This window comes from Enhydra lutris, unplaced genomic scaffold, assembly GCF_002288905.1.
Source record: "Enhydra lutris kenyoni isolate GAN:26980312 unplaced genomic scaffold, ASM228890v2 scaffoldscaffold3, whole genome shotgun sequence".
Lineage (NCBI taxonomy): Eukaryota > Metazoa > Chordata > Mammalia > Carnivora > Mustelidae > Enhydra > Enhydra lutris.
In genome coordinates, this window is record NW_019154087.1 from 51,891,915 (window position 1) to 51,916,820 (window position 24,906).

A 24,906-nucleotide genomic window follows, 5' to 3' on the forward strand; every position below is an offset into this window, starting at 1 on the left:
TATCCTTTAAGTAATGTTTCTGGTTTATGATTCTACAGGCTTCTATTCCAGGTAAGGTCATCTCAGATATGACTCGCTATAATCATCTGCATCTCAGATTTTGGACACGTTGGTTTGTCTTATGACTTAAATTCTCTGATAATTCAAGAAGAGTCATTGAATTTCACTTTGTTCAGCTTCTTTTCCTATTGTAAGAACAAAAACAACAACTTCTAAGCTCTTTATATGTCCAAGATTAAACTGGTAATTATAAAATCCATTCTTTTTTTTAACTCTGATCAACTCATGATCTGGCTGCGTTTGAAACTCTACTTTTGGTCCCCAGCTTTCAAAATTATGATCATATAGTATTTCATTAACAGAGCAGATCTACCTTGAGAACTTATGTTTATACCTGACTAATACTCGTAGGTAGTCATGTGAATGTCCATATTAAGCTAATATAGATTTTCTTATTCTTAAATCAGTAGCTCAAGACACAATGAAAAAAGAAATGAATTTCATAATTAGTGCTGCTTACCTAAAGCCTATACTTATCAATTTAGAGAGTCCCACAATCCATTCAAAGTGTCCATGCAGAAAAGAAAGCTTGAGAATTTGTAATGCAAATCCCTCTACCTTGATGAAAAAATGAATCTCCTTATTTACCTCTTAGATTCAAAGCTTTTTGTTTATTCTCTGCTGATTCTATCACCATATGTTGTAATTATATTTTGACTTGCATTTATTGCAATATTTCTCCTGTCTGTGGACTGTTTATAATTAACAGAAACTGAATAATTTGTTCATTGTTCTCATTTCAATGCACTAATATATCAAATACATAAGAATGTCAAGTGTTCATATCCCTAAAAGTAATGCACTTACAGACAGCATGCTTTTTATGACTTAACAGTATTTTGATTTAGAAAGTTTTAAATGTATCATATATGAAGTAACATACTGAGAAGTCTCCACATATATCAAAAAGTTTCTGAGTTAATTCAGCATTAAATGATAGTGATAGACTAGTTAAAGAAAATGATTTCCTGCTCACTAAACATAAGTAAATATGGATATGCATTTTGGGCATTTTGAAAAATTAGAACCACTTAATAAAAATAAAATGTATTACCTCTGATATAGAATTTTTAAAATATAGATTAATTCTACATATAAACTTCCATTATCTAAAGAAATAAATTCCTTTTCTCAATATTGTATAATACATCTTTGGCATGAGATGATACTAGAGAATACTTTTTACAAATGAAATACCTTAGTTTCAGAATTACAATAGCATATTAATAAAAATAAAAGAAGTCCAAGGAGTTTCTTGATGTAAAATTTCAAATGTTTAGAAAATTTTAGAGTTAATACATCCTTTTGAACATACATATTTGGGGTTCTTTAGTATATTTTAAAAATTAATATCAAGCTAATAATAAAGTAAATTCTTATATATAAGAAATATATCAGATTTTTAATTAATTATATCTTATTTACATTGAAATGATTATATTTTTGCATATTAACTACATATACATGTAGCTTTAAAGCTTTCTTATTTCTTCTGCTAATAACAGTAACAATGAGAAGAAAAACTGATATGCTAGGAGCTTTGTATATATTAAATCATTGACTCTGTAGTTTTAGGAAGTTGTCTTTTAACCCCATTTTACAGATGAGAAAATTATGACTTAGTGCAGTTAAATAATTTGACCAAATTCTCATATCTAGTAAATGCCAGAATTATGTTTCATTAAGATCTCAATAATATATTGGAGATCAAGCACTGTTACATATTTTTTTTTCTAACTGTAATGAAATTGCCACACTTTTATCTTAAGTGCCAATACTTTATGTTAAAATAAATCAGTGAGAGCTTTTCTGCTTTTAAATACAGAATATATTAAATATAGAATTTATCTCCAGCAATAGAAAATAAAATAAAATAATCAGATAATATTCTTTTCTTAAAATATTAGATTAAAAGAATTCTCACATTAGACTTTTCCTTCTTTCTCACATTAGTCTGTCTTTTTTCTTTCTTTCTTCTTTTTTCATTCCTTTTTCATTCTTTTTTGGGGAAGGGATTGTGCTATGATATAATAAAAAACCTGAACTTTTGAGTAAGGGTAATAGTCCAATTTTATATTCTATGTCTGTTTCTCTACAGCTAGATAATTTGGATGTTATGCTTATTTCCCCAATGGCTTAACCACCACTCCATTTCTTGAACTAAGGCTATCGTCAGCATTAGGCTGTTGTTGAGGGTTAAATGAGGTAATGAAATAGGGGTAGGCACTTAGTGAATGTTTATTCTGTTTCATAAAGTAGGACAATATAAAACATTGAGAGTGCATATTTCTTTTTTTTTCTTTATTTTGCATCTATTTTAGTGAAAATAGTTTGATGGAATGTCAAGTATATGTAGATGATTTTGCATTTTTTTTTATATTTAAAAGAAAAATTGGGGGCACCTGGGTGGCTCAGTTGTTTGAGTGTCCCTCTTTGGCTCAGGTCATGATCCCAGGGTCTTGGGATTGAGCTCCTTATTGGGCTCCATACTCAGTGGAAGACTGCTTCTCCCTCTACCCCTCTGCCTTTTTGCCCCTTATCTACTGCTCATGCTTACTCTCTCTCTCATTATCTTTCTCAAATAAATAAATAAAATCCTTAAAAAAAGAAAATTTGTATTGAGAATAGATAACAGATTAATTTTACTATAACAATTTAATATTTGTTTTTGTGAAAAAATCATTTCATAATGATTAGGTTTAGTATGTGTTACAAAATACACAGTGAAAAAAGGCCATTCTATAGTATAGTATATACTATATATGTATAGATAATTATACATTATATAGTATACATTATACATTATAGAGTATATATACATTATACATATATATATATAAATATACATTATATAGTATAGATAATATTTCAATTTGCTTCCACTTAAATAATATACAAAATTTTGGGGTGTGTATATGTGTGTGTGTGTGAGCTGTCAGAATAACTTATCAAATGAAATTGTCACATGTAGAATAATGAGTATACAATGGCAACTAAGGTTCAGATAATACAGTATAATTGAATACAGTTGAGCTCCAAAGGCATGGACCAGGGGAATATATTCTTGCAATCACCATTCAAGTAAGATAGAATAAGCTCTGGGGGACGTGGGTGGCTCTTTTGGTTAAGTGACCCACTCTTGGATTTAGCTCAGGAATGGTGTCAGGGGTCCTGGGATCAAGCCCCACATCATTCAGGGTCTATATTCAACAGGGAGTCTGCTTGAAGATTCTCTATGCCCCTCCCTCCTTTCTCAAATAAATAAATTAGTCTTAAAAAAAAAAACCCAAAATATATAATAAGCTCTGTTTGTATAAGCCAAGTGACTTTGAGAACAGAAAAAGTGAAACAATCATAAATTATATAGCCCAAAATATTTCATTATCCTATGGAATGGGATACATAATTAATGCAAAACCCAGAGCTCTGCCTTCTTAGTTCTTCCCTATTATTACTATGAATAAGACATAATGAACAGAAAATTTGCTGTAGAAATATTGGATTATTCAAATTATTTCCTAAACATGGTGCAGGTAAATGTGTTGATAGTTTTGAGTGAACAGGTTGTGAAATTTAGTTATTATTAATGGACTATTATGGCTTATTTTCTACTTAATTTTCCATTTTTGATCACTCTATTTACCATATATATGTGTGTGTGTATATATATATAACATTATAAACTGCTTACATAATATGATCTGTAAGTGTATTTGAGAAACAATTTATTGCTCACATTGTATTTCTGTTCTTTAAAAAAAAACAAAAAAACAAAAAACCTTGTTTTAGAATAAACTTTTTTTTAAAGATTCTATTCATTGGGGCACCTGGGTGGCTCAGTGGGTTAAGCCTCTGCCTTTGGCTCAGGTCATGATCCCCGGGTCCTGGGATCAGCCCCACATTAGGCTCTCTGCTTGGCAGGGAGCCTGTTCCCTCTCTCTCTCTCTCTGCCTGCCTCTCTGCCTACTTGTGATCTTTGTCAAATAAATAAATAAAACATTTTTATTTATTTATTTTTTTAAAGATTCTATTCATCTATTTGATGGAGACACAGCAAGAGAGGGAACACAAGCACGGGGAGTGGGAGAGGGAATAGCAGGCTTCCCACTGAGCAGGGAGCCAGATGGGGGGCTCAATCCCAGGACCCCAGGATCATAACCTGAGCCAAAGGCAGATCTTAACAACTGAGCCACCCAGGTGCCCCTAAACACTTTTTAAGGAAATATAGACAGATATGGTCCATTTATGGTTGAATTCCTTTAATATAATGTCTGTATGTCTTTTTTATTCTCTATGTCTATTTCTATCTCTTCTAATATCAGTCCCATTCTTCAAAGTCAGAATCTATTTATAAAACAATACTTCTTAAATCCTAAAACCAACTTTAAAGATCTCCACATCCTTATTTATTTATTTATTTATTTTTTAGTGTTCCAAGATTCATTGTTTATGCACTATACCAGTGCTCTATGCACTATGTGTCCTCCTTAATACCCACCGCCAGGCTCACCACCTCCACTCCCTTCTCTTCCAAACCCTCAGTTTGTTTCTCAGAGTCCACAGTCTCTCATTGTTCATCTCTGCCTCTGATTTCCCCCAACTCACTTCTCCTCTCCCTCTCCCAATGTCCGCTGTGTTACTCCTTATGCTTCACAAGTAAGTGAAACCATATGATAATTGACTTTCTCTGCTTGACTTACTTCACTCAGCATAATCTCCTCCAGTCCTGTCCATGTTGATACAAAAGTTGGGTATTCATCCTTTCTGATGGAGGCGTAATATTCCATTGTATGTATGGACCATATCTTCTCTATCCATTCGTCTGTTGAAGGGCATCTTGGCTCTTTCCAAAGTTTGGCAATTGTGGCCATTGCTGTTATGAACATTGGGGTACAGGTGGCCCTTCTTTTCACTACATCTGTGTCTTTTGGGTAAATACTCAGTAGTGCAGTTGTAGGGTCATAGGGTAGCTTTATTTTTAATTTTTTGAAGCATCTCCACATTGTTTTCCAAAGTGCCTGCACCAACTTGCATTTCCACCAACGGTATAAGAGGGTTCACCTTTCTTGATATCCTCTCCAGCACTCGTTGTTTCCCATCCTGTTAATTTGGCCATTCTAACTGGTGTAAGGTGGTATCTCCATGTGGTTTTGATTTGAATCTCCCTGATGGCTAATGATGATGAATATTTTTTCATGTGTCTGTTAGCCATTTGTAGGTCTTCTTCAGAGAAGTGTCTGTTCATGTCTTCTGCCCATTTTTTTGATGTGATTATCTGTTTTGTGTGTGTTGAGTTTGAGGAGTTCTTTGTAGATCTTGGATATTAGCCCTTTGTCTGTAGTGTCATTTGTGAATATCTTCTCCCATTCTGTGGTTTGCCTCTTTGTTTTGTTGATTGTTTCCTTTGCTGTGCAGATTTTGATATTGATGAAGTCCCAAAATTTCATTTTCACTTTCATTTTCATTGCCTTTGGAGACATGTCTTGAAGGAAGTTGTTGTGGCCAATGTCGAAGAGTTTACTGCCTATGTTCTCCTCTAGGATTTTGATAGACTGCTGGCTCACATTGAGATCTTTTATCCATTTTGAGTTTATCTTTCGTGTTTGATGTAAGAGAATGGTCAAGTTTCATTCTTCTACACATAGCTATCCAATTTTCCCAGCACCATTTATTGATTTTTCACTGGATATTTTTTCCTGCTTTGTCAATCTGTACTCGAGGAACTACAGAACGCTCATGAAAGAAATTGAAGAAGACACAAAAAGATGGAAAAGCATTCCATGCTCATGGATCTGAAGAATAAACATTGTTAAAATGTCTATACTGCCCAGAGCAATCAGTACTTTCAAAGCCAGCCCAATCAAAATTCGACCAGCATTTTTCAAAGTGTTGGAACAAACAATCCTAAAATTTGTATGGAACCAGAAAAGACCCAGAATTGCTAAGGGAATTTTGAAAAAGAAAAACAAAACTGGGGGCATCACATTGCCTGATTTCAAGCTTTACTACAAAGCTGTGATCACCAAGAAAGCATGGTACTCGCGCAAAAAGAGACAAATAGACCAGTGGAACAGAGTAGAGAGTCCAGATATGTACCCGCCACTCTATGGTCAAATAATCTTCTCCACGTTCTTCTAATGGAAACTGACATCAACAAAATAATCGCCATGGCTTTACATTTTTATTAAAGACACTGTGTAAAATTACATTAAATTCTTTGAATTTCAGCCAAAATAAATCATCAACAGTGTTTTATTTTCCCTGCTTTAATTTATTTATTACCGTTTCTCTTAAGTCCTAATATTCTGCCTATGTTCAGATATAAGAGTAATGTAACATATTGCTTTATTAATCATTTTCCTAAGTAGCTATTTCATCAGCTTTCCAGACCTTATCCATGAGTTTCTTTTTTTCAATCCTTGAGTTTATTATTTAATGTATATTCTGATGTCAGTCACCTCTATATACTAGTGCTATGTCTGTGAAAAAAAATGTATGTGACATGGTTTTTTTGTATGAGTAGACATTTTTATCTTACAGAAATTTATTACGTTCCAGCATAGTATCAGATGACTATTTTTGAAATTGTTTTGTATAGCTTAGCCAGTCTTTAAAGAAAACGGAGCAAATATACTATTAAATATCTTGGATATATTCAATAAAGAACTATTTCATAGCAGCCATTGGGTCCTTAAAACACCTTCCAACATATAACTTTGTCAATGCTAAAGAATGCTTAGATTATGAGTTAGTCTTCACCATGGAAACGCAAAGTTTAGATAGTAGTATAAATTAAAGTTTTATCAATGAGTCTTCTTTCATTGTTGAGCAAGCACAGTATGACATCGATCACCAAGTTAAAGAGGCAAACAAAAATCCCAAATCATCCCTGGATATTGGGAAACATTAGTATAACCTCATTCAACAAAGAAATATTGAAAGATCAGTTAAAGCAAAAGTGCATTTGTATTATTTTTTTCTTATCACAAGTTTTGTGAATTTTTTTCTTTTCCTTTCTTACAGCCTAGGAAAAGTAACTGATGAATGGCCTTTGATAATACCTAGGTAGTGTTCAATTCTTCATTTTAGAAACTCCAAGGAAGTAAATTACCTTCAAGCACGTAGAGTTAGTTCGGGCCAGTTAGGATTAAAAATCCCATTTTAAATTCATAGAGGAAAGATTTCTCACTATTCCACATTGTGTAGAAGAAAAGATCAACAAGCAGTTCAACATTATCAGTAATGATCTTTGTAAGGAACCCCTAATGAGCCAGATGATTTAGATATACAGATAACAATAAGCTACTAAAAGATACTGTCAAAAGACAAGAATAACCTTTGAGAGGAGGGCAATGAATATATTCAACTCATCTGCAAGCAATGAGGATCACTGAGGTTAAGAATTGTAGCAGAGCAGTATGAATGATTGCCCTTAAAAATAGGCTGATTCGGGCGCCTGGGTGGCTCAGTGGGTTAAGCCTCTGCCTTCGGCTCAGGTCATGATCTCAGGGTCCTGGAATCGAGTCCCGCATCAGGCTCTCTGCTCAGCAGGGAGCCTGCTTCCCTCTCTCTCTCTGCCTGCCTCTCTGTCTACTTGTGATCTCTCTCTGTCAAATAAATAAATAAAATCTTAAAAAAAAAATAGGCTGATTCAACTGATGAATAACTGAACTCTACCTCTGAAACTAATGATATACTATATATTAATTAATTGAATTTAAATTATTTTAAAAAGAAATAAGCTTGTTTTCTCCAAATATAGGCATTGGATAAAATTTAGCCTACAGTTCAGAGCTGATAACAATGTCAAACCTTGGAAACATATTTTAGACAATGAACTGGATCCTTTATGCTCATCTGATAGTTCTTTATATGTAACTTGAGAAACATTAAAAAACTAGTGTCATTAAGTGATAAATGAATATTTGATTAACTTAACTGGAGGTCTAAAAAGAACTTATTTGGACTCATTATAACAAAAGATGGTGATATTTCCTGAAATGTTACTTTTATTATAAATATATACATATGGGGGCTCCTGGGTGACTCAGTGGGTTAAAGCCTCTGCCTTCGGCTTGGGTCATGATCCTAGAGTCCTGGGATCGAGCCCAGTGTCAGGCTCTCTGCTCAGTGGGGAGCCTGCTTCCCCCTCTCTCTGCCTGCCTCTCTGCCTATTTGTGATCTCTCTCTCTCTGTCAAATAAATAAATAAAATCTTAAAAAAAATAAAAACAAAAGCAAAAACAAAAAACCCAAAACACATACATATGATGGCAAGTGTGGAGTAAGAAGATGACAAAAATCTAAGCTTAAAGTAATGATGTATATGAAAAGAGCATTTGGTAAAGTATCAGAAAACTGAATTTTGTCATTAATTAATTAGTTCCTTACTTGTTTAGTTTCTTTAACTATGAACAATTTTTTTTATCACCGTCTCTCAGTGCTCTTCCATCAAGAAACTCTATGATTCTTGAAATTTTTTAAAGTAATGTAATAGTCACATCATAACAAATATCATGAGTATAAGAAGATTTGATAGAGATAAATAAAAACTAAGAATGCCACTAATAATCTGTATCAATATCTAATAGTTACGGGTAAAACATATTGATCAAATATAAAAAGAAAATGTCACAGTTAAAAGAAAATATCATGTGTAAATACATGTAATGATTTTAGATCCTATGTCTTGTTGCATTTAAGTAATGCCCTCAGATAACTTTCTTGAAAAAAATAGAAGCTAAAAAATTACAATAGGAATGTATCCAGTTTATAATGTTGAAAGAAATAGAACTATCAGATTTAGAGATGTATCTGCAAAAGATAATGAATTCTCCATCAAAATGGCAATAGACATTTCCTCACCTCCTTTTTTTTTTTTTTTTTTTTTTTTGTAAGCGTGAAAATATAGAAGGAATAGGGAATTGTTTATGGTAGAAAGAGCTCAGAAAAATTCCTAGGATTTGCATGGGTTTCTGGAGAAGGAAATATTAACAAGAGGCACCCTTTGGCTCAGTTTTTGTTTTTACCTCTGTAGCTGACATCAGAGATAGAGTCATCCATTCCGATGTCCTTCTAGTTGCTTTCTTTTACTGTAGAAACCTGAGCAATTATAGATAGAATAATAGAAGTTACTGGTTTTTCTTCCCTGAGAAGGTTGCTGAACGGACAGTTTTATTATCTGGAAGTTGCTGCTGGTTCTTTGCAAACTTGCTTTACAGATGGATACACTTGGTGCCACAGGGATGTTATGGATATTGATCCTGGTAGTTTTAAACTCTAGGATATGACAGAGATTCACAGTGTCTGAACCAATTGGTAAGAGCAGAACGGACTTTCATGTATTAAGGCTGACTTCCTTATTATTGCCCTGTTCTTCAGTGAATAGACATCATAAAGCAAAAAAAAAAAAAAGTCTTGTGTGTGTGCGTGTGTGTGCATGTGTGTGTTTATCTTCTGGAGCATGGATACAGAGTAAGGGACTCTTATAAAGAAAGTAGAGGAAAATAATGCCAAAATAAGCTAAAACTGTTTAGCTATAATAGCAATGTCTGGTTAAGTATCATTGGTAAGATTGAAAAACAGGTTTAAAGTACAAGATTAGTATTAGCAAAACCTCACATCTGTTTATTTCAACTTATAAAAATGTTTTTGAATGCTTATAGTTCCAATTTTAATATAATTCATGATTCTGTATTTATTAATTATTTATCAATACAAAAGTAGTGACATAAGCCTACATCATTTATCATTCCTAATTTCTTAGCAACTTTTATGATATTGAAAGACATTGGCCCTAGGGGAAAAAACATGGCATTTGAAAACTTTTTCATAAAGAAAATGCAAATGTATGAATTTATCCCCAGACATTTTTTTTTGCTGTGTTTTGTTCATATAATTTCTTATAAAATATAAAATCAGGCAATTTACAAAATGTAATTGTATGAATTCTTAACCTCAGATATAGAGAAAACATATGGATTAATGTTCTGAAGGACATGGCAAAAACAATAGGAGAAGTGAATAAAAGTTTGGCAGATGGAGTTATAGTAAGTCACTAGATGTCGGAAACCATGAAAATGTAGAAGCTATTGGTAAAATGCTATGAATTTCTCCGGAAGCCTTTAGCAGTCCAGAAGTAAAAGGAGAAAGCAGATGGTGGCATTTAAATAGGTTCAGAATCAAGGTAGGAAAGACAAAAAGACAAAAAGAATAAAAAAGATGGGCACTTACTCTAGCAAGACTAAAACAAAGATTTTCTCCAACCACATTACTTCCAAGGAGAAAGATTTACTACAAAAGTCTACTTCTGCCCTGATATTTGGCAAACCCAAATACAATGCCAGTTTCGATGAACAAAACTTGGCCAGAGAGAACTTTAAAAGTCATCAATTTGCTGTGTTTGAATTTTTGTGAATGTGAGACCAGTTCTGTGATAGCCTTGCAGATTTTGGTAACTTTTTGGATTTTCTTTTTCTTAAAGAAAGAAGACATGAAAGACTTAACCAATAAACTAGTTCAACTTTCACTTTCTTGAGGGCATCACATCCATTCCAGAAAAGGACAGTCCAGACTCCAGGTGCGGCAGCAATTTCATTTCCCTGGGGGATATGTACAAGGGGCCTAGGGCAGAGAACAAGCTGAATTAGAACTGCAGAGAATAAAGACTGATGCTGGGTTTTAGTTAAATAGGACACATTTTGTGATTTTTGGCTTTGGTTCCTTTAGGTTCCAAATGAAACATTAAAAACTTCTTTAATTAAAAAAAATGAATAGAAAGTTCATATTCTAATATAAATGTATTACAAAAATGTAATATATATATGTTTGTGTGTGTGTGTGTGTGTGTGTGTGTGTGTGTATTATATATATATTCTTTAAGGGTTGTTTTTAACCCTTATGAATCTAAATTGACCCTTTATTGGGAATGATGATTTTTGCTCATGTGCTTTTTTTTTTTTTCCAATTTCAAAGGAAATTGGAAAATTTCCTTAAAAAATTGGGAAAGTGCAAACACACTCCACCACTACCACAAATCATGCAGTTGAGTTTCCCACATTTGGAGAAATAGCAGGGGTCAACATATCTAGAGTGCAATGAATAAGCCTCACCCTGGGAAAACCACTTTCGTAATCATGGTATCTACCCTGCCAGGTAAGTATTGTTCATGTGCTTTTTAACGTCACGGCAGGAGCAGTTTTACTTGAGGAGTTTATGTATGGATTCTGTTCAGCCCTAGAGGAACTGGCCTCTGAAGAGTGGTTTGCATTTGCTCTTCTGAATATACTAGGAGTATCACTATTCAGGGGCTCATTTTTATGATAGCTTCTCAACTTGGGCATTCTGTACCCTTGAGGAGGGCATAAATTCCAACTTCAAAACCATGCGTAATATAGCTCACGGTTACCAATTATCTAAGGAGATTTTTTTTTTCAACCTAGAAACCAAGTGGTGATTGAAAAGACTTTGCCGTCTTCCTTCGCATATATATAAGTTCTTTGTTTTGCCTCGTTCACCCTTTTATTAATTATGGAGTCAGTCAAGGCTTCCTGCTATATATGAAGGTCTAACTTCAACTCCTATCTCATATGGGCTCAGGTCTCACATTCTTCCCCGATGTAGGTGGTATCTCACAGATGTTTGGTTTCTAGTGTAGTCCTCTGTCCCATTTCAGACTTGCCAGCAAATCCCCTCAACTATGTACTAACTGAACTGGTTTTTGTTCTTCTGTGTTCCTGTGACCAAGGGTTTAAGCTAATTTCATTTATTTGAAGCTATGATCTTAACGAAATGTTAGAATTGTATGTGTCATTTCTAGATATTTGCAATAGAAAGAACTTCTGATTGTATATTAACAGGTTGCTGGAATCAGAAGATTTTATTGGGGTATTACTCAATATTTAAACTTCTTTTTACTTGTTTTCTCCTACGTTAATTATAGTTGACCTTTGAACAACATTGGGGATGTTGGGAATGCCATCCCCTGTGCAGTGAAAAATCCACATATAACTTGTGACTCACCCCAGAATTAAGCACTAATAGCATATTATTGACCAGAAGCCTTACAGATAACATAAAATCAGTTAACACATATTTTTTTATACTTTAGATGTATTATATATTTATTATAAATGTATGATATATTTACATTATATATTATGTATTCTTACAATAAAGTAAGCTAGTGAAAAGAACGTGTTTATTAAGAAAATCGCGGGGAAGAGAAGATACATTTACAGTACTGTATTGTAAAATTGCGAATATGGAGCTCTGTGGCAAGGGAGGGGCCAACCAGGCACAAAGCCACGCTGGCAGAGGGAACCCAGGACCTCCAGCAACAGCCATGCAGGGCCCTCCATGGGCCAGCGCCAGGCTAGGTGGGAGACTGGATGGGAGCCCGGTGCCCTGCAAAGTGAAGGCTGAGGGAGTCCTCACCGCAGCCGGGAGTCGGGACCCAGACCTGGACAGTGGCTAGTGGAGTTGGCACTGTTTCTCCGGCTGCCACGTTGATGCTGACCAAGTGAACCCCGCTGGACCTGGGTGACCAGCAGGAACACTGGGAGACATTGCAGAAGGGGCAGAGGCTCACCTTTGAGAGAAAGCCAAGCTGCTGCTAGACGATCGGCTTACAATACCCTGCGGAGGCTGCTGCGGTGGGGCAGTGCGGTTTGAAGTTTGAGTCTTGGAAGACTTGCACATCTTAATCTGCAGCTGCAGCGTTTGGTAGAGGCAGAGACACTTCATTGTCCTGCTTCTCACTTCAAGCTCCTGGGTGGAGCCAGAGCATCACCGCACACACAGTCAACATGCACAAAGTCAGCAAGCTTCCGTAAGACAGGTGGCTTTCAGAGCTTGTAAAAGTGTAAACTCTTTGCTTGAACCCTGGACACTTTGAATTGCCCCTCACCACCTGGATGAGGGCACCACCTGGAGTGTGGTCATTGCGGGATTCAGGGGCAGAGACTGGGGGAAGGCCCTGGAGGAGCACGAGGCTATCAAGAATGTGTCTTCAGAGTGTGTTCCGGTTTTCCCCTTCCTAAAAAGGAGAAATCATTGGGGTCAGCAGCTTTGTTGTCCCCACTGCTCCTCAGTGGTGCTCATGAATGTGGCTGATCCACGCTGCTATTTCTGCTGGCCAGCGACCATCTCAGCTCTGCAGCTTGCTCCGGCTACCAGGGATTTTTTTTGTCAGTACTTTGGCCTTCCTCAGTCCAGATTTTGATGTAGGTTAGTTGACATCCTTCTTTCTCTTCCCAACTTTTATATGGATGTTTTAGAAAAGTAAATATTTTAAAAATTAAAGCCAACCCCCCCAAAAAAACCAGAAAAAACTGCATATAAGTGGACCCACACAGTGAAAAATGTTAGGATTTATTGCATGCCTACCAGCTTCTAGGCAACAAGGATATGACAATATACCGAATAGTCTTTTGTCTTCATTCAGTTTACATTCTACTAGAGACTTCATGAAACAATCAAATTAAAAATAAATATATAAAGACATGCCTTGGAGATATTGTGTAGTGTGAAAGTGGCCGTAGACATGTAAATAAATAAGCTTGGCAATGATCCAACAAATGTTTGTTTATAAAAACAGGTGATGGATCCTATTTAGCCCATAAGTTTGCAGGTTTAGACTGATCATACTCTGTTGTCTGAGGCAGGGAAAATTGTTTTTTCCAAAAGGAAGAAACAAAAAAAAGGAAGAAAGGAAAAAAGGAAGAAAGGAAAGAAAGAAGGAACCTTTGCTGTCAAGGCAGAACAGAGTATTGTAGGTGGAGGGATGAACACAAGTATTAACTTTAAGTTGATTTGCTTTTAGTCTTGGTTCATTTATGGCAAAAGATTAAAGTCTACACATCATTTTAGTTTCCCCTTTGTGATTAACCATTTTTGTATGAAATTCTCTCTCTCTTCAAAGGTTTCCAGATGATTTAAGTCTTCTATTTTTACTTATTAATTTTTTGGGCATAAGTTATTTAGGAATGGACTTTTTTTTTAAAGATTTTACTTATTTGGGAGAGAGGGAGAGAGAATGAGAGAGTAGGAGAGGGGAGAGGACCAGAGGGAGAAGCAGACTCCCCACTGCACAGGGAGCCAAATGTGGGACTCGATCCCGGGACTCCAGGATCATGACCTAACTGAAGGCAGCTGCTTAACCAACTGAGCCACCAGGTTCCCCTCCAGTTTTTTTTTTTGTTTTGTTTTGTTTTTTAAATTTTATTTATTTGACAGACACAATGAGAGAGAGGGAACACAAGCAGGGGGAGTGGGAGAGAGAGAAGCAGGCTTCCAGCTGAGCAGGGAACCCGATGTGCAGCTCTATTCCAACCTGAGCCGAAGGCAGACACTTAACGACTGAGCCAGCCTAGCACCCCAGGAATGGATTTTTTTGTTTCCAAATAGTAAAGTTCTTTGTTCTGTGTCTTAAAATTTATTTTTTAAATTTTAATTTATATTTTAATCCAGTATAATTAACATACAGTGTTACATATATTGTTCAGTGCTCATGAAGATGAGTGTACACTTAATGCCCTTCACCTCTCTCATGCATCCCCTACCCACCTCTTTGATAGCCATCTACCTGTTCTCTATACTTAAGAGTTCGTTTTTGGTTTATTCCCCCCTCCTTTGTTTTGTTCCATAAAATTCCATACAGGAGTAAAATCCTATAGTATTTTTATTTCTCCGACTGACTTATTCCATTTAATGTTATGCTCTTTAGCTCCATCCATGTTGCAAATAGCAAGATTTCATTATTTTTTGACTGAATAATATTCCACCATATATATCTTCATATATATACATGTATATATATGTATATGTATGTATGTATGTGTGTGTGTGTGTGTGTGTGTGTGTGTGTACACATACATCATCTTTGTCCACTCATTTATTGATGGATACTTTGGCTGCTTCCCTATTTTGGCTATTACCAATAATACTGCAATAAACATAGGAGTACGTATATCCTTTTGATTAAGTGTTGTGGTATTCTTTGGGAAAATTCCTATTAGTGGGATTACTGGCCGAGAGGGTAGTTCTATTTTTAATTTTTTGAGGAACTCCATACTGTTTTCCACAGTGACTTGACCAGTTTACATTCCTACTAACAATGCAGGAGGATTAGTTCTTATCCACATCATAGCCAATGTTTGTGGTTTATTGTTTTTTTTTTTTTTTAATTTTATTTTTTAAAAACATATATTTTTATCCCCAGGGGTACAGGTCTGTGAATCACCAGGTTTACATACTTCACAGCACTCACCATAGCACATACCCTCCCCAATGTCCATAACCCCACCCCCCCTCCCAACCCCCCTCCCCCCATCAACCCTCAGTTTGTTTTGTGAGATTAAGAGTCACTTATGGTTTGTCTCCCTCCCAATCCCATCTTGTTTCATTTACTCTTCTCCTACCCCCTTAACCCACCATGTTGCATCTCCTCTCCCTCATATCAGGGAGATCATATGATAGTTGTCTTTCTCCGATTGACTTATTTCACTAAGCATGATACCGTCTAGTTCCATCCACGTCGTCGCAAATGGCAAGATTTCATTTCTTTTGATGGCTGCATAGTATTCCATTGTGTATTTATACCACATCTTCTTTATCCATTCGTCCATTGATGGACATCTAGGTTCTTTCCATAGTTTGGCTATTGTAGACATTGCTGCTATAAACATTCGGGTGCACGTGCCCCTTCGGAACACTACGTTTGTATCTTTAGAGTAAATACCCAGCAGTGCAATTGCTGGGTCATAGGGTAGTTCTATTTTCAACATTTTGAGGAACCTCCATGCTGTTTTCCAGAGTGGTTGCACCAGCTTGCATTCCCACCAACAGTGTAGGAGGGTTCCCCTTTCTCCGCATTCTCACCAGCATCTGTCATTTCCTGACTTGTTAATTTTAGCCATTCTGACTGGTGTGAGGTGATATCTCATTGTGGTTTTGATTTGTATTTCTCTGATGCCGAGTGATATGGAGCACTTTTTCATGTGTCTGTTGGCCATCTGGATGTCTTCTTTGCAGAAATGTCTGTTCATGTCCTCTGCCCATTTCTTGATTGGATTATTTGTTCTTTGGGTGTTGAGTTTGCTAAGTTCTTTATAGATTTTGGACACTAGCCCTTTATCTGATATGTCATTTGCAAATATCTTCTCCCATTCTGTCAGTTGTCTTTTGGTTTTGTTAACTGTTTCCTTTGCTGTGCAAAAGCTTTTGATCTTGATAAAATCCCAGTAGTTCATTTTTGCCCTTGCTTCCCTTGCCTTTAGCGATGCTCCTAGGAAGATGTTGCTGCGGCTGAGGTCGAAGAGGTTGCTGCCTGTGTTCTCCTCAAGGATTTTGATGGATTCCTTTCTCACATTGAGGTCCTTCATCCATTTTGAGTCTATTTTCATGTGTGGTGTAAGGAAATGATCCAATTTCATTTTTCTGCATGTGGCCGTCCAATTTTCCCAACACTATTTATTGAAGAGGCTGTCTTTTTTCCATTGGACATTCTTTCCTGCTATGTCTAAGATTAGTTGACCATAGAGTTGAGGGTCTATTTCTGGGCTCTCTATTCTGTTCCATTGATCTATGTGTCTGTTTTTGTGCCAGTACCATGCTGTCTTGATGATGACAGCTTTGTAATAGAGCTTGAAATCCGGAATTGTGATGCCACCAACTTTGGCTTTCTTTTTCAATATTCCTTTGGCTATTTGAGGTCTTTTCTGGTTCCATATAAATTTTAGAATTATTTGTTCCATTTCTTTGAAAAAAATGGATGGTACTTTGATAGGAATCGCATTAAATGTGTAGACTGCTTTAGGTAGCATAGACATTTTCACAATATTTATTCTTCCAATCCAGGAGCATGGAACATTTTCCCATTTCTTTGTGTCTTCCTCAATGTCTTTCATGAGTACTTTATAGTTTTCTGTGTATAGATTCTTAGTCTGTTTGGTTAGGTTTATTCCTAGGTATCTTATAGTTTTGGGTGCAATTGTAAATGGGATGGACTCCTTAATTTCTCTTTCTTCTGTCTTGTTGTTGGTGTAGAGAAATGTAACTGATTTCTGTGCCTTGATTTTATATCCTGACACTTTACTGAATTCCTGTACAAGTTCTAGCAGTTTTGGAGTGGAGTCTTTTGGGTTTTCCACATATAGTATCATATCATCTGCAAAGAGTGATAGTTTGACTTCTTCTTTGCCGATTTGGATGCCTTTAATTTCCTTTTGTCGTCTGATTGCTGAGGCTAGGACTTCTAGTACTATGTTGAATAGCAGTGGTGATAACAGACATCCCTGCCGTGTTCCCGACCTTAGCGGAAAAGCTTTCAGTTTTTCTCCATTGATAATGATATTTGCGGTGGGTTTTTCATAGATGGCTTTGATAATATTGAGGTATGTGCCCTCTATCCCTACACTTTGAAGAGTTTTGATCCGGAAGGGATGCTGTACTTTGTCAAATGCTTTTTCAGCATCTATGGAGAGTATCATATGGTTCTTGTTCTTTCTTTTATTAATGTGTTGTATCACACTGATTGATTTGCTGATGTTGAACCAACCTTGCAGCCCTGGAATAAATCCCACTTGGTCGTGGTGAATAATCCTTTTAATGTACTGTTGAATCCTATTGGCTAGTATTTTGGTGAGAATTTTTGCATCTGTGTTCATCAAGGATATTGGTCTGTAGTTCTCTTTTTTGATGGGATCCTTGTCTGGTTTTGGGATCAAGGTGATGCTGGCCTCATAAAATGAGTTTGGAAGTTTTCCTTCCATTTCTATTTTTTGGAACAGTTTCAGGAGACTAGGAATTAGTTCTTCTTTAAATGTTTGGTAGAATTCCCCCGGGAAGCCATCTGGCCCTGGGCTTTTGTTTGTTTGGAGATTTTTGATGAATGTTTCAATCTCCTTATTGGTTATGGGTCTGTTCAGGCTTTCTATTTCTTCCTGGTTCAGTTGTGGTAGTTTATATGTCTCTAGGAATGCATCCATTTCTTCCAGATTGTCCAATTTGTTGGCGTAGAGTTGCTCATAGTATGTTCTTATAATTGTCTGTATTTCTTTGGTGTTCGTTGTGATCTCTCCTCTTTCATTCATGATTTTATTTATTTGGGTCCTTTCTCTTTTCTTTTTGATAAGTCTGGCCAGGGGTTTATCGATCTTATTAATTCTTTCAAAGAACCAGCTCCTAGTTTCATTGATTTGTTCTATTGTTTTTTTGGTTTCTATTTCATTGATTTCTGCTCTGATCTTTATGATTTCTCTTCTCCTGCTGGGTTTAGGGTTTCTTTCTTGTTCTTTCTCCAGCTCCTTTAGGTGTAGGGTTAGGTTGTTTACCTGAGACCTTTCTTGTTTCTTGAGAAAGGCTTCTACCGCTATATATTTTCCTCTCAGGACTGCCTTTGTTGTGTCCCACAGATTTTGAACCATTGTGTTTTCATTATCATTTGTTTCCATGAATTTTTTCAACTCTTCTTTAATTTCCTGGTTGACCCATTCATTCTTTAGAAGGATGCTGTTTAGTCTCCATGTATTTGGGTTCTTTCCAAATTTGCTCTTGTGATTGAGTTCTAGCTTCAGAGCATTGTGGTCTGAAAATATGCAGGGAATGATTCCAATCTTTTGATAACAGTTGAGACCTGATTTAGGACCAAGGATGTGATCTATTCTGGAGAATGTTCCATGTGCACTAGAGAAGAATGTGTATTCTGTTGCTTTGGGATGAAATGTTCTGAATATATCTGTGATGTCCATCTGGTCCAGTGTGTCATTTAAGGCCTTGATTTCCTTGTTGATCTTTTGCTTGGATGATCTGTCCATTTCAGTGAGGGGAGTGTTAAAGTCCCCTACGATTATTGTATTATTGTCGATGTGTTTCTTTGATTTTGTTATTAATTGGTTTATATAGTTGGCTGCTCCCACGTTAGGGGCATAGATATTTAAAATCGTTAGATCTTCTTGTTGGACAGTTCCTTTGAGTATGATATAGTGTCCTCCCTCATCTCTTATTATAGTCTTTGGCTTAAAATCTAATTGATCTGATATAAGGATTGCCACTCCTGCTTTCTTCTGATGTCCATTAGCATGGTAAATTCTTTTCCACCCCCTCACTTTATTTTTTTATTTTTTTTAAGATTTTATTTATTTGACAGAGAGAGATCACAAGTGGTCAGAGAGGCAAGCAGAGAGAGAGAGAGGAGGAAGCAGGCTCCCCGCAGAGCAGAGAACCCGATGCGGGACTCGATCCCAGGACCCTGAGATCATGACCTGAGCCGAAGGCAGAGGCTTAACCACTGAGCCACCCAGGTGCCCTCCACCCCCTCACTTTAAATCTGGAGGTGTCTTCGGATTTAAAATGAGTTTCCTGTAGGCAACATATAGATGGGTTTTGTTTTTTTATCCATTCTGATACCCTGTGTCTTTTGATTGGGACATTTAGCCCATTAACATTCAGGGTAACTATTGAGAGAGATGAATTTAGTGCCATTGTATTGCCTGTAAGGTGACTGTTATTGTATATTGTCTCTGTTTCTTCTGATCTACTACTTTTAGGGTCTCTCTTTGCTTAGAGGACCCCTTTCAATATTTCCTGTAGAGCTGGTTTGGTGTTTGCAAATTCTTTCAGTTTTTGTTTGTCCTGGAAGATTTTAATCTCTCCTTCTATTTTCAATGATAGCCTAGCTGGATATAGTATTCTTGGCTGCATGTTTTTCTCGTTTAGTACTCTGAATATATCATGCCAGCTCTTTCTGGCCTGCCAGGTCTCTGTGGATAAGTCTGCTGCCAATCTAATATTTTTACCATTGTACGTTACAGACTTCTTTTCCCGGGCTGCTTTCAGGATCTTCTCTTTGTCACTAAGACTTGTAAATTTGACTATTATGTGACGGGGTGTGGACCTATTCTTATTGATTTTGAGGGGGGTTCTCTGAACCTCCTGGATTTTGATGCTTGTCCCTTTGCCATATTGGGGAAATTCTCTCCAATAATTCTCTCCAATATACCTTCTGCTCCCCTCTCTGTTTCCTCTTCTTCTGGAATCCCAATTATTCTAATGTTGTTTCGTCTTATGGTGTCACTTATCTCTCGAATTCTGCCCTCGTGTTCCAGTAGCTGTTTGTCCCTCTTTTGCTCAGCTTCTTTATTCTCTGTCATTTGGTCTTATATATCGCTAATTGTTTCTTCTGCCTCATTTATCCTAGCAGTGAGAGTCTCCATTTTTGATTGCACCTCATTAATAGCTTTTTTGATTTCAACTTGGTTAGATTTTAGTTCTTTTATTTCTCCAGAAAGGGCTTTTATATCTCCTGAGAGGGTTGCTTTAATATCTTCCATGCCTTTTTCGAGCCCGGCTAGAACCTTGAGAATCGTCATTCTGAACTCTATATCTGACATATTACCAATGTCTGTATTGATTAGGTCCCTAGCCTTTGGTACTGCCTCTTGTTCTTTTTTTTTGTGGTGAATTTTTCCGCCTTGTCATTTTGTCCAGAGAAGAGTATATGGAGGAGCAAGTAAAATACTAAAAGGGTGGCAACAACCCCAGGAAAATATGCTTTAGCCAAATCAGAAGAGATCCCAAATCGTGAGGGGGGAGAAAGTGGATAAAAAGAGATTCAGAAAGAAAAAAAAAAAAAAGAAAAAAATAAAAAAAAAAAACAGATAAAAAAAAAAAAAAAAAAAAAAAAAAAAAAAAATATATATATATATTAGATAAACTAGTTAAAAAACGTTAAAAAAGAAAAGGGTAAAAGTTAAAAAAAAGTTTAGCAGAAGAAGAAAAAAAATTGAAAAAGACAAAAAAAACTAAAAATTAAATTAACTGCAAGGCTAAAGAATCATGGGGAGAAAGCCATGAGTTCCGTGCTTTGCTTTCTCCTCCTTTGGAATTCCGCTGCTCTCCTTGGTATTGAAACTGGACTCCTTGGTAGGTGAACTTGGTCCTGGCTGGGTTTCTTGTTGATCTTCTGGGGGAGGGGCCTGTTGTAGTGATTCTCAAATGTCTTTGCCCCGGGCAGAGTTGCACCGCCCTTACCCGGGCCTGTCTGAGTAATCTGCTCGAGTTTGCTTTCGGGAGCTTTTGTTCCCTGAGCGCTTTCCATAGAGTTCCAGAGGGCGGGAATGAAGATGGCAGCCTCCCGGTCTCCGGCCTGGAGGAGCCGAGAGCCCGGGGTCCCACTCCTCAGTGCGCCCTTAGAGAACAGCGCCCAATTACTCCCGTCACCCTGGCCTCCGGCCGCGCTCCAAGCTGACCGAGCCTGCGACCGGTTCAAGGTAACCCCGAGCTTAGAGCTCACTCCTCGGCTCTGTCTCTGTAGCCAGCTTCCCCGTTCTACTACCTGTAAGCTCTGCGACACTCAGACACCCCTGATCCTTCTGTGACCCTGCGGGACCTGAGGCCGCGCTGACCCCACCTGGGCTTCACCCCGGTTAAGCCTCTGGAGCGATGTCCCTCAGCGGAACAGACTTTTAAAAGTCCTGATTTTGTGCTCTGTTGCTCCGCTGCTTGCCGGGAGCTGGCCCCTCCCCCTGCGGTCTATCTTCCCATCGCTTTGGATGCACTTCTCCGCCAGTCCTACCTTTCAGAAAGTGGTTGATTTTCTGTTTCTAGAGTTGCTGTTCTTCTCTTCAATCTCCCGTTGGATCTGTAGGTGTCTGCAATCTTTAGGTAAGCTATCTAGCTGATCTCCCGCTACCTGAAGTAGTCTCAGCCTGCTACTTCTCCGCCATCTTGACTCCTCCCCCCGACAATCTGGTTTATTGTTTTTGATTTTAGCCATTTTGACAGGTATGATGTGATGTCTCACTGTAACTGTGGTTTGCCTTTCCCTGATGATGATAAATGCTGAGCATCTTTTCATGTGTCTGTTGCCCATTTGTATGTTTTCTTTGGAGAAATGTTGGTGTATGTCTTCTGCTTACTTTTTAATTGGATTTGTGTGTGTGTGTGTGTGTGTGTGTATGTGTGCATGTTGAATTTCTAAGTCCTTTATACATTTTTCATACCAACCCTTTATTGGATATGTCATTCACAAATATCTTCTCTCATCCAGTAGGTTCTCTTTTAGTTTGGTTAATTGTTTCCTTTGCTATGCAAAAGCTTTTTATTTTGATATAGTCCCAACAGTTTGTTTTGGCTTGTGTTTCCCCTGCCTTGAGATACATATCTAGAAAAATGTTATCGTCAACGTTAGAGAACTCATAGTTTGTGCTCTCTTCTAAGATTTACATGTTTCAGGTCTCACATTTAGGTATTCTATCCATTTTGAGTTTATTTTTGTGTATGGTGTAAGAAAGTAATCCAGTTTCATTCTTTTACATGTAACTGCCCAGTTTCCCAACACCATTTGTTGAAGAGACAGTCTTTTTCCTATTGCATATGTTTGCCTCCTTTGTTGAAGATTAATTGACTGTATAATCATAAGTTTGGCCGCTGTGTCTATTTTTCTGCCCGTACTGTACCATACTTGATTACTACAGCTTCATAATAGAACTTGAAATCTGGAATTGTGATATCTCCAACTTCATTTTTCTTTTTCAAGATTGTTTCAGCTATTCAGGGTCTTTTTTGATTCCATACAAGTTTTAGGATTGTTTTTTATAGTTCTGTGAATTTTGATAATTTGATAGTGATTGCATTAAATCAATAGACAGCTTTGGGTAGTATGGACATTTTAACAATATTTGTTCTTCCAATCTATGAGTATGGAATGTCTTTTCATTTCTTTGTGTCATCTTCAATGTCTTTCATCAGTGGTTTATGGTTTTCAGTGTGCAGGTCTTCCACCTTCTTGGTTAAGTTATTCCTATGTATTTTATTATTTATGGTGCAATTGTAAATAGGATTGATTTCTTAATTTCTGTTTATTTAGTAGTATATAGAAATGTGACAGATTTCTATACATTGATTTTATATTCTGTGACCTTAATCCATTTATAAATTTAATAGCTTTTTGGTGGAGTTTTCAGTGTTCTAATTGGAATGTGTTATGAGCAGATAATGGGTCTTATAAACATTAGTTTTGGAAATGTTTTAAAGATTTTATTGTGAACAAGTACAAAAATATTTGAATTATTTGTCAATGCTTCCTAAGCATGTACGAAAGAAAAGTATATGTTTTCATATATGTGTATCTGAATGTGTTAGTATCCATGAAGTTTATGTAAATGTAAATATATGCTGCTAAATTCTAAATTTTTCTACTAAAATAAAATGTGTTCAAATGAACTTGATCCATATGATATTGGTGAAAATATCTTTAAAACAAAACAAAACAAAACAAATTTTTCATATAAGGACCGTAAAGTTCATTAGATGTTGTTGGTTTCACTCACACTTAATCCCATCCATTCTGTCCTCCCCTGCTGTAGCAGTGACTGGAAAGGTAAAACCACATTTTCTTGTCTTCTTTGTGGCTAAGAACAGCTACTGTACTTTGGGAGATGGGCACAGAATTTGGAAGTGAAACAGATGTCACGTTCTTGAATTCTTGCATTATATAATTTGTATATAATAATTTGTATAATAATATGAAAATTCCATTGTATAACATGGTTCTTTATCCTTTTTAGTTCCATACCTATTGCTTTCTTTTCACTCGTATCTTCCCGGTCTCTCTTTTCTCATCAGAATCTATTACAGTTCAATGCAGAAAATCACTATAGGTATTTCAAGAGATTTTGGCAGTTAAACATGATTGGAAGGGCTCAGTGAGGGGAAGTCAAGGAATTACCACTAGACTGTTGTTTCCAAGGTTATATGATCCCAGTAGCAATCTGGAATCTAGCAAATTGCTGCTGCTTCTACTTTCACACTGCTATTTACTCTCATGATTGGTGTACAGACCCTGGAACTGGAGCCCAGTACTCACAAATACTCACAGCTATGCAAAATTTTTTTGCCAGATACCACAGCTGCAAGGAGATGGCACCTACCTCACTTCTCATTCTGTGCCACTGCACCTCATTCACAGGAGCTGTTTTCCAACAGAACTTTAACCACAAGTTGGATGAAAAGTTTGTTTTTACCCTTCTAGTCCCTGCTATACAAGGAGAGAACAGAATTGATGGGATGGGGGTGAGTGAAACAAACAATACCAAATGCCCACGTCCCTTATGGGCAACCTCTCTTTATTACATCATTTAAGACATTTTGTGCAAATGCCATAGCTGACGTTATTTTTTAAGCTCGGTCTGGCGTTTTTTCCCCCTCTTTTAGTAGGAAAGTTCAGTCCTTCCATTTTTTAAAAGTTTTTATTTATTTAAGTAATTTATACACCGATGTGGGCTCAAACTTACAACCCTGAGATCAGGAAGCACGTGATCATCCAACTGAGCCAGCCAGGTGCCCAGCAGTCTTTTAATTTTTGGAACAGTATGATAAATTAACATTATTTCTCTCATGTCCTATTGTACCTAAGGTGAGTTGAATAAAATTTTTCTTTGTACCTTTGCCTTATTATTGATGATAATTCAAAGTACTATTCTTTCCAGTCTGTGATCCCTATTCTTTTAATATGAAAACAACATACCAACTAGTTCCTTCACTAAAAATCTGCCTTCCTACTCTCCCAGTAAGATGTATCCTTGTGAAAATAATTGTTTTCTCTCATTCCTTATCTCTCATTGAGACCTCTAGAAAGTTTTTAATTCTCCTCCTCATATTTTATCTTTTCCTTCTTCCTTTCCTTTTTCTCCTTCCCCTCCCTTTCTCTTCCCCTATTATCTACTTACCTCCAACTCTGTATCTTTTGATAGTTAAGTGCTTTTAGCTCCAAAATGTGTTTGGTACTTATACTAAGCATTCCTCCAAAGTGTATCAATAATCATTTATAAATAATAGAGATTCTACC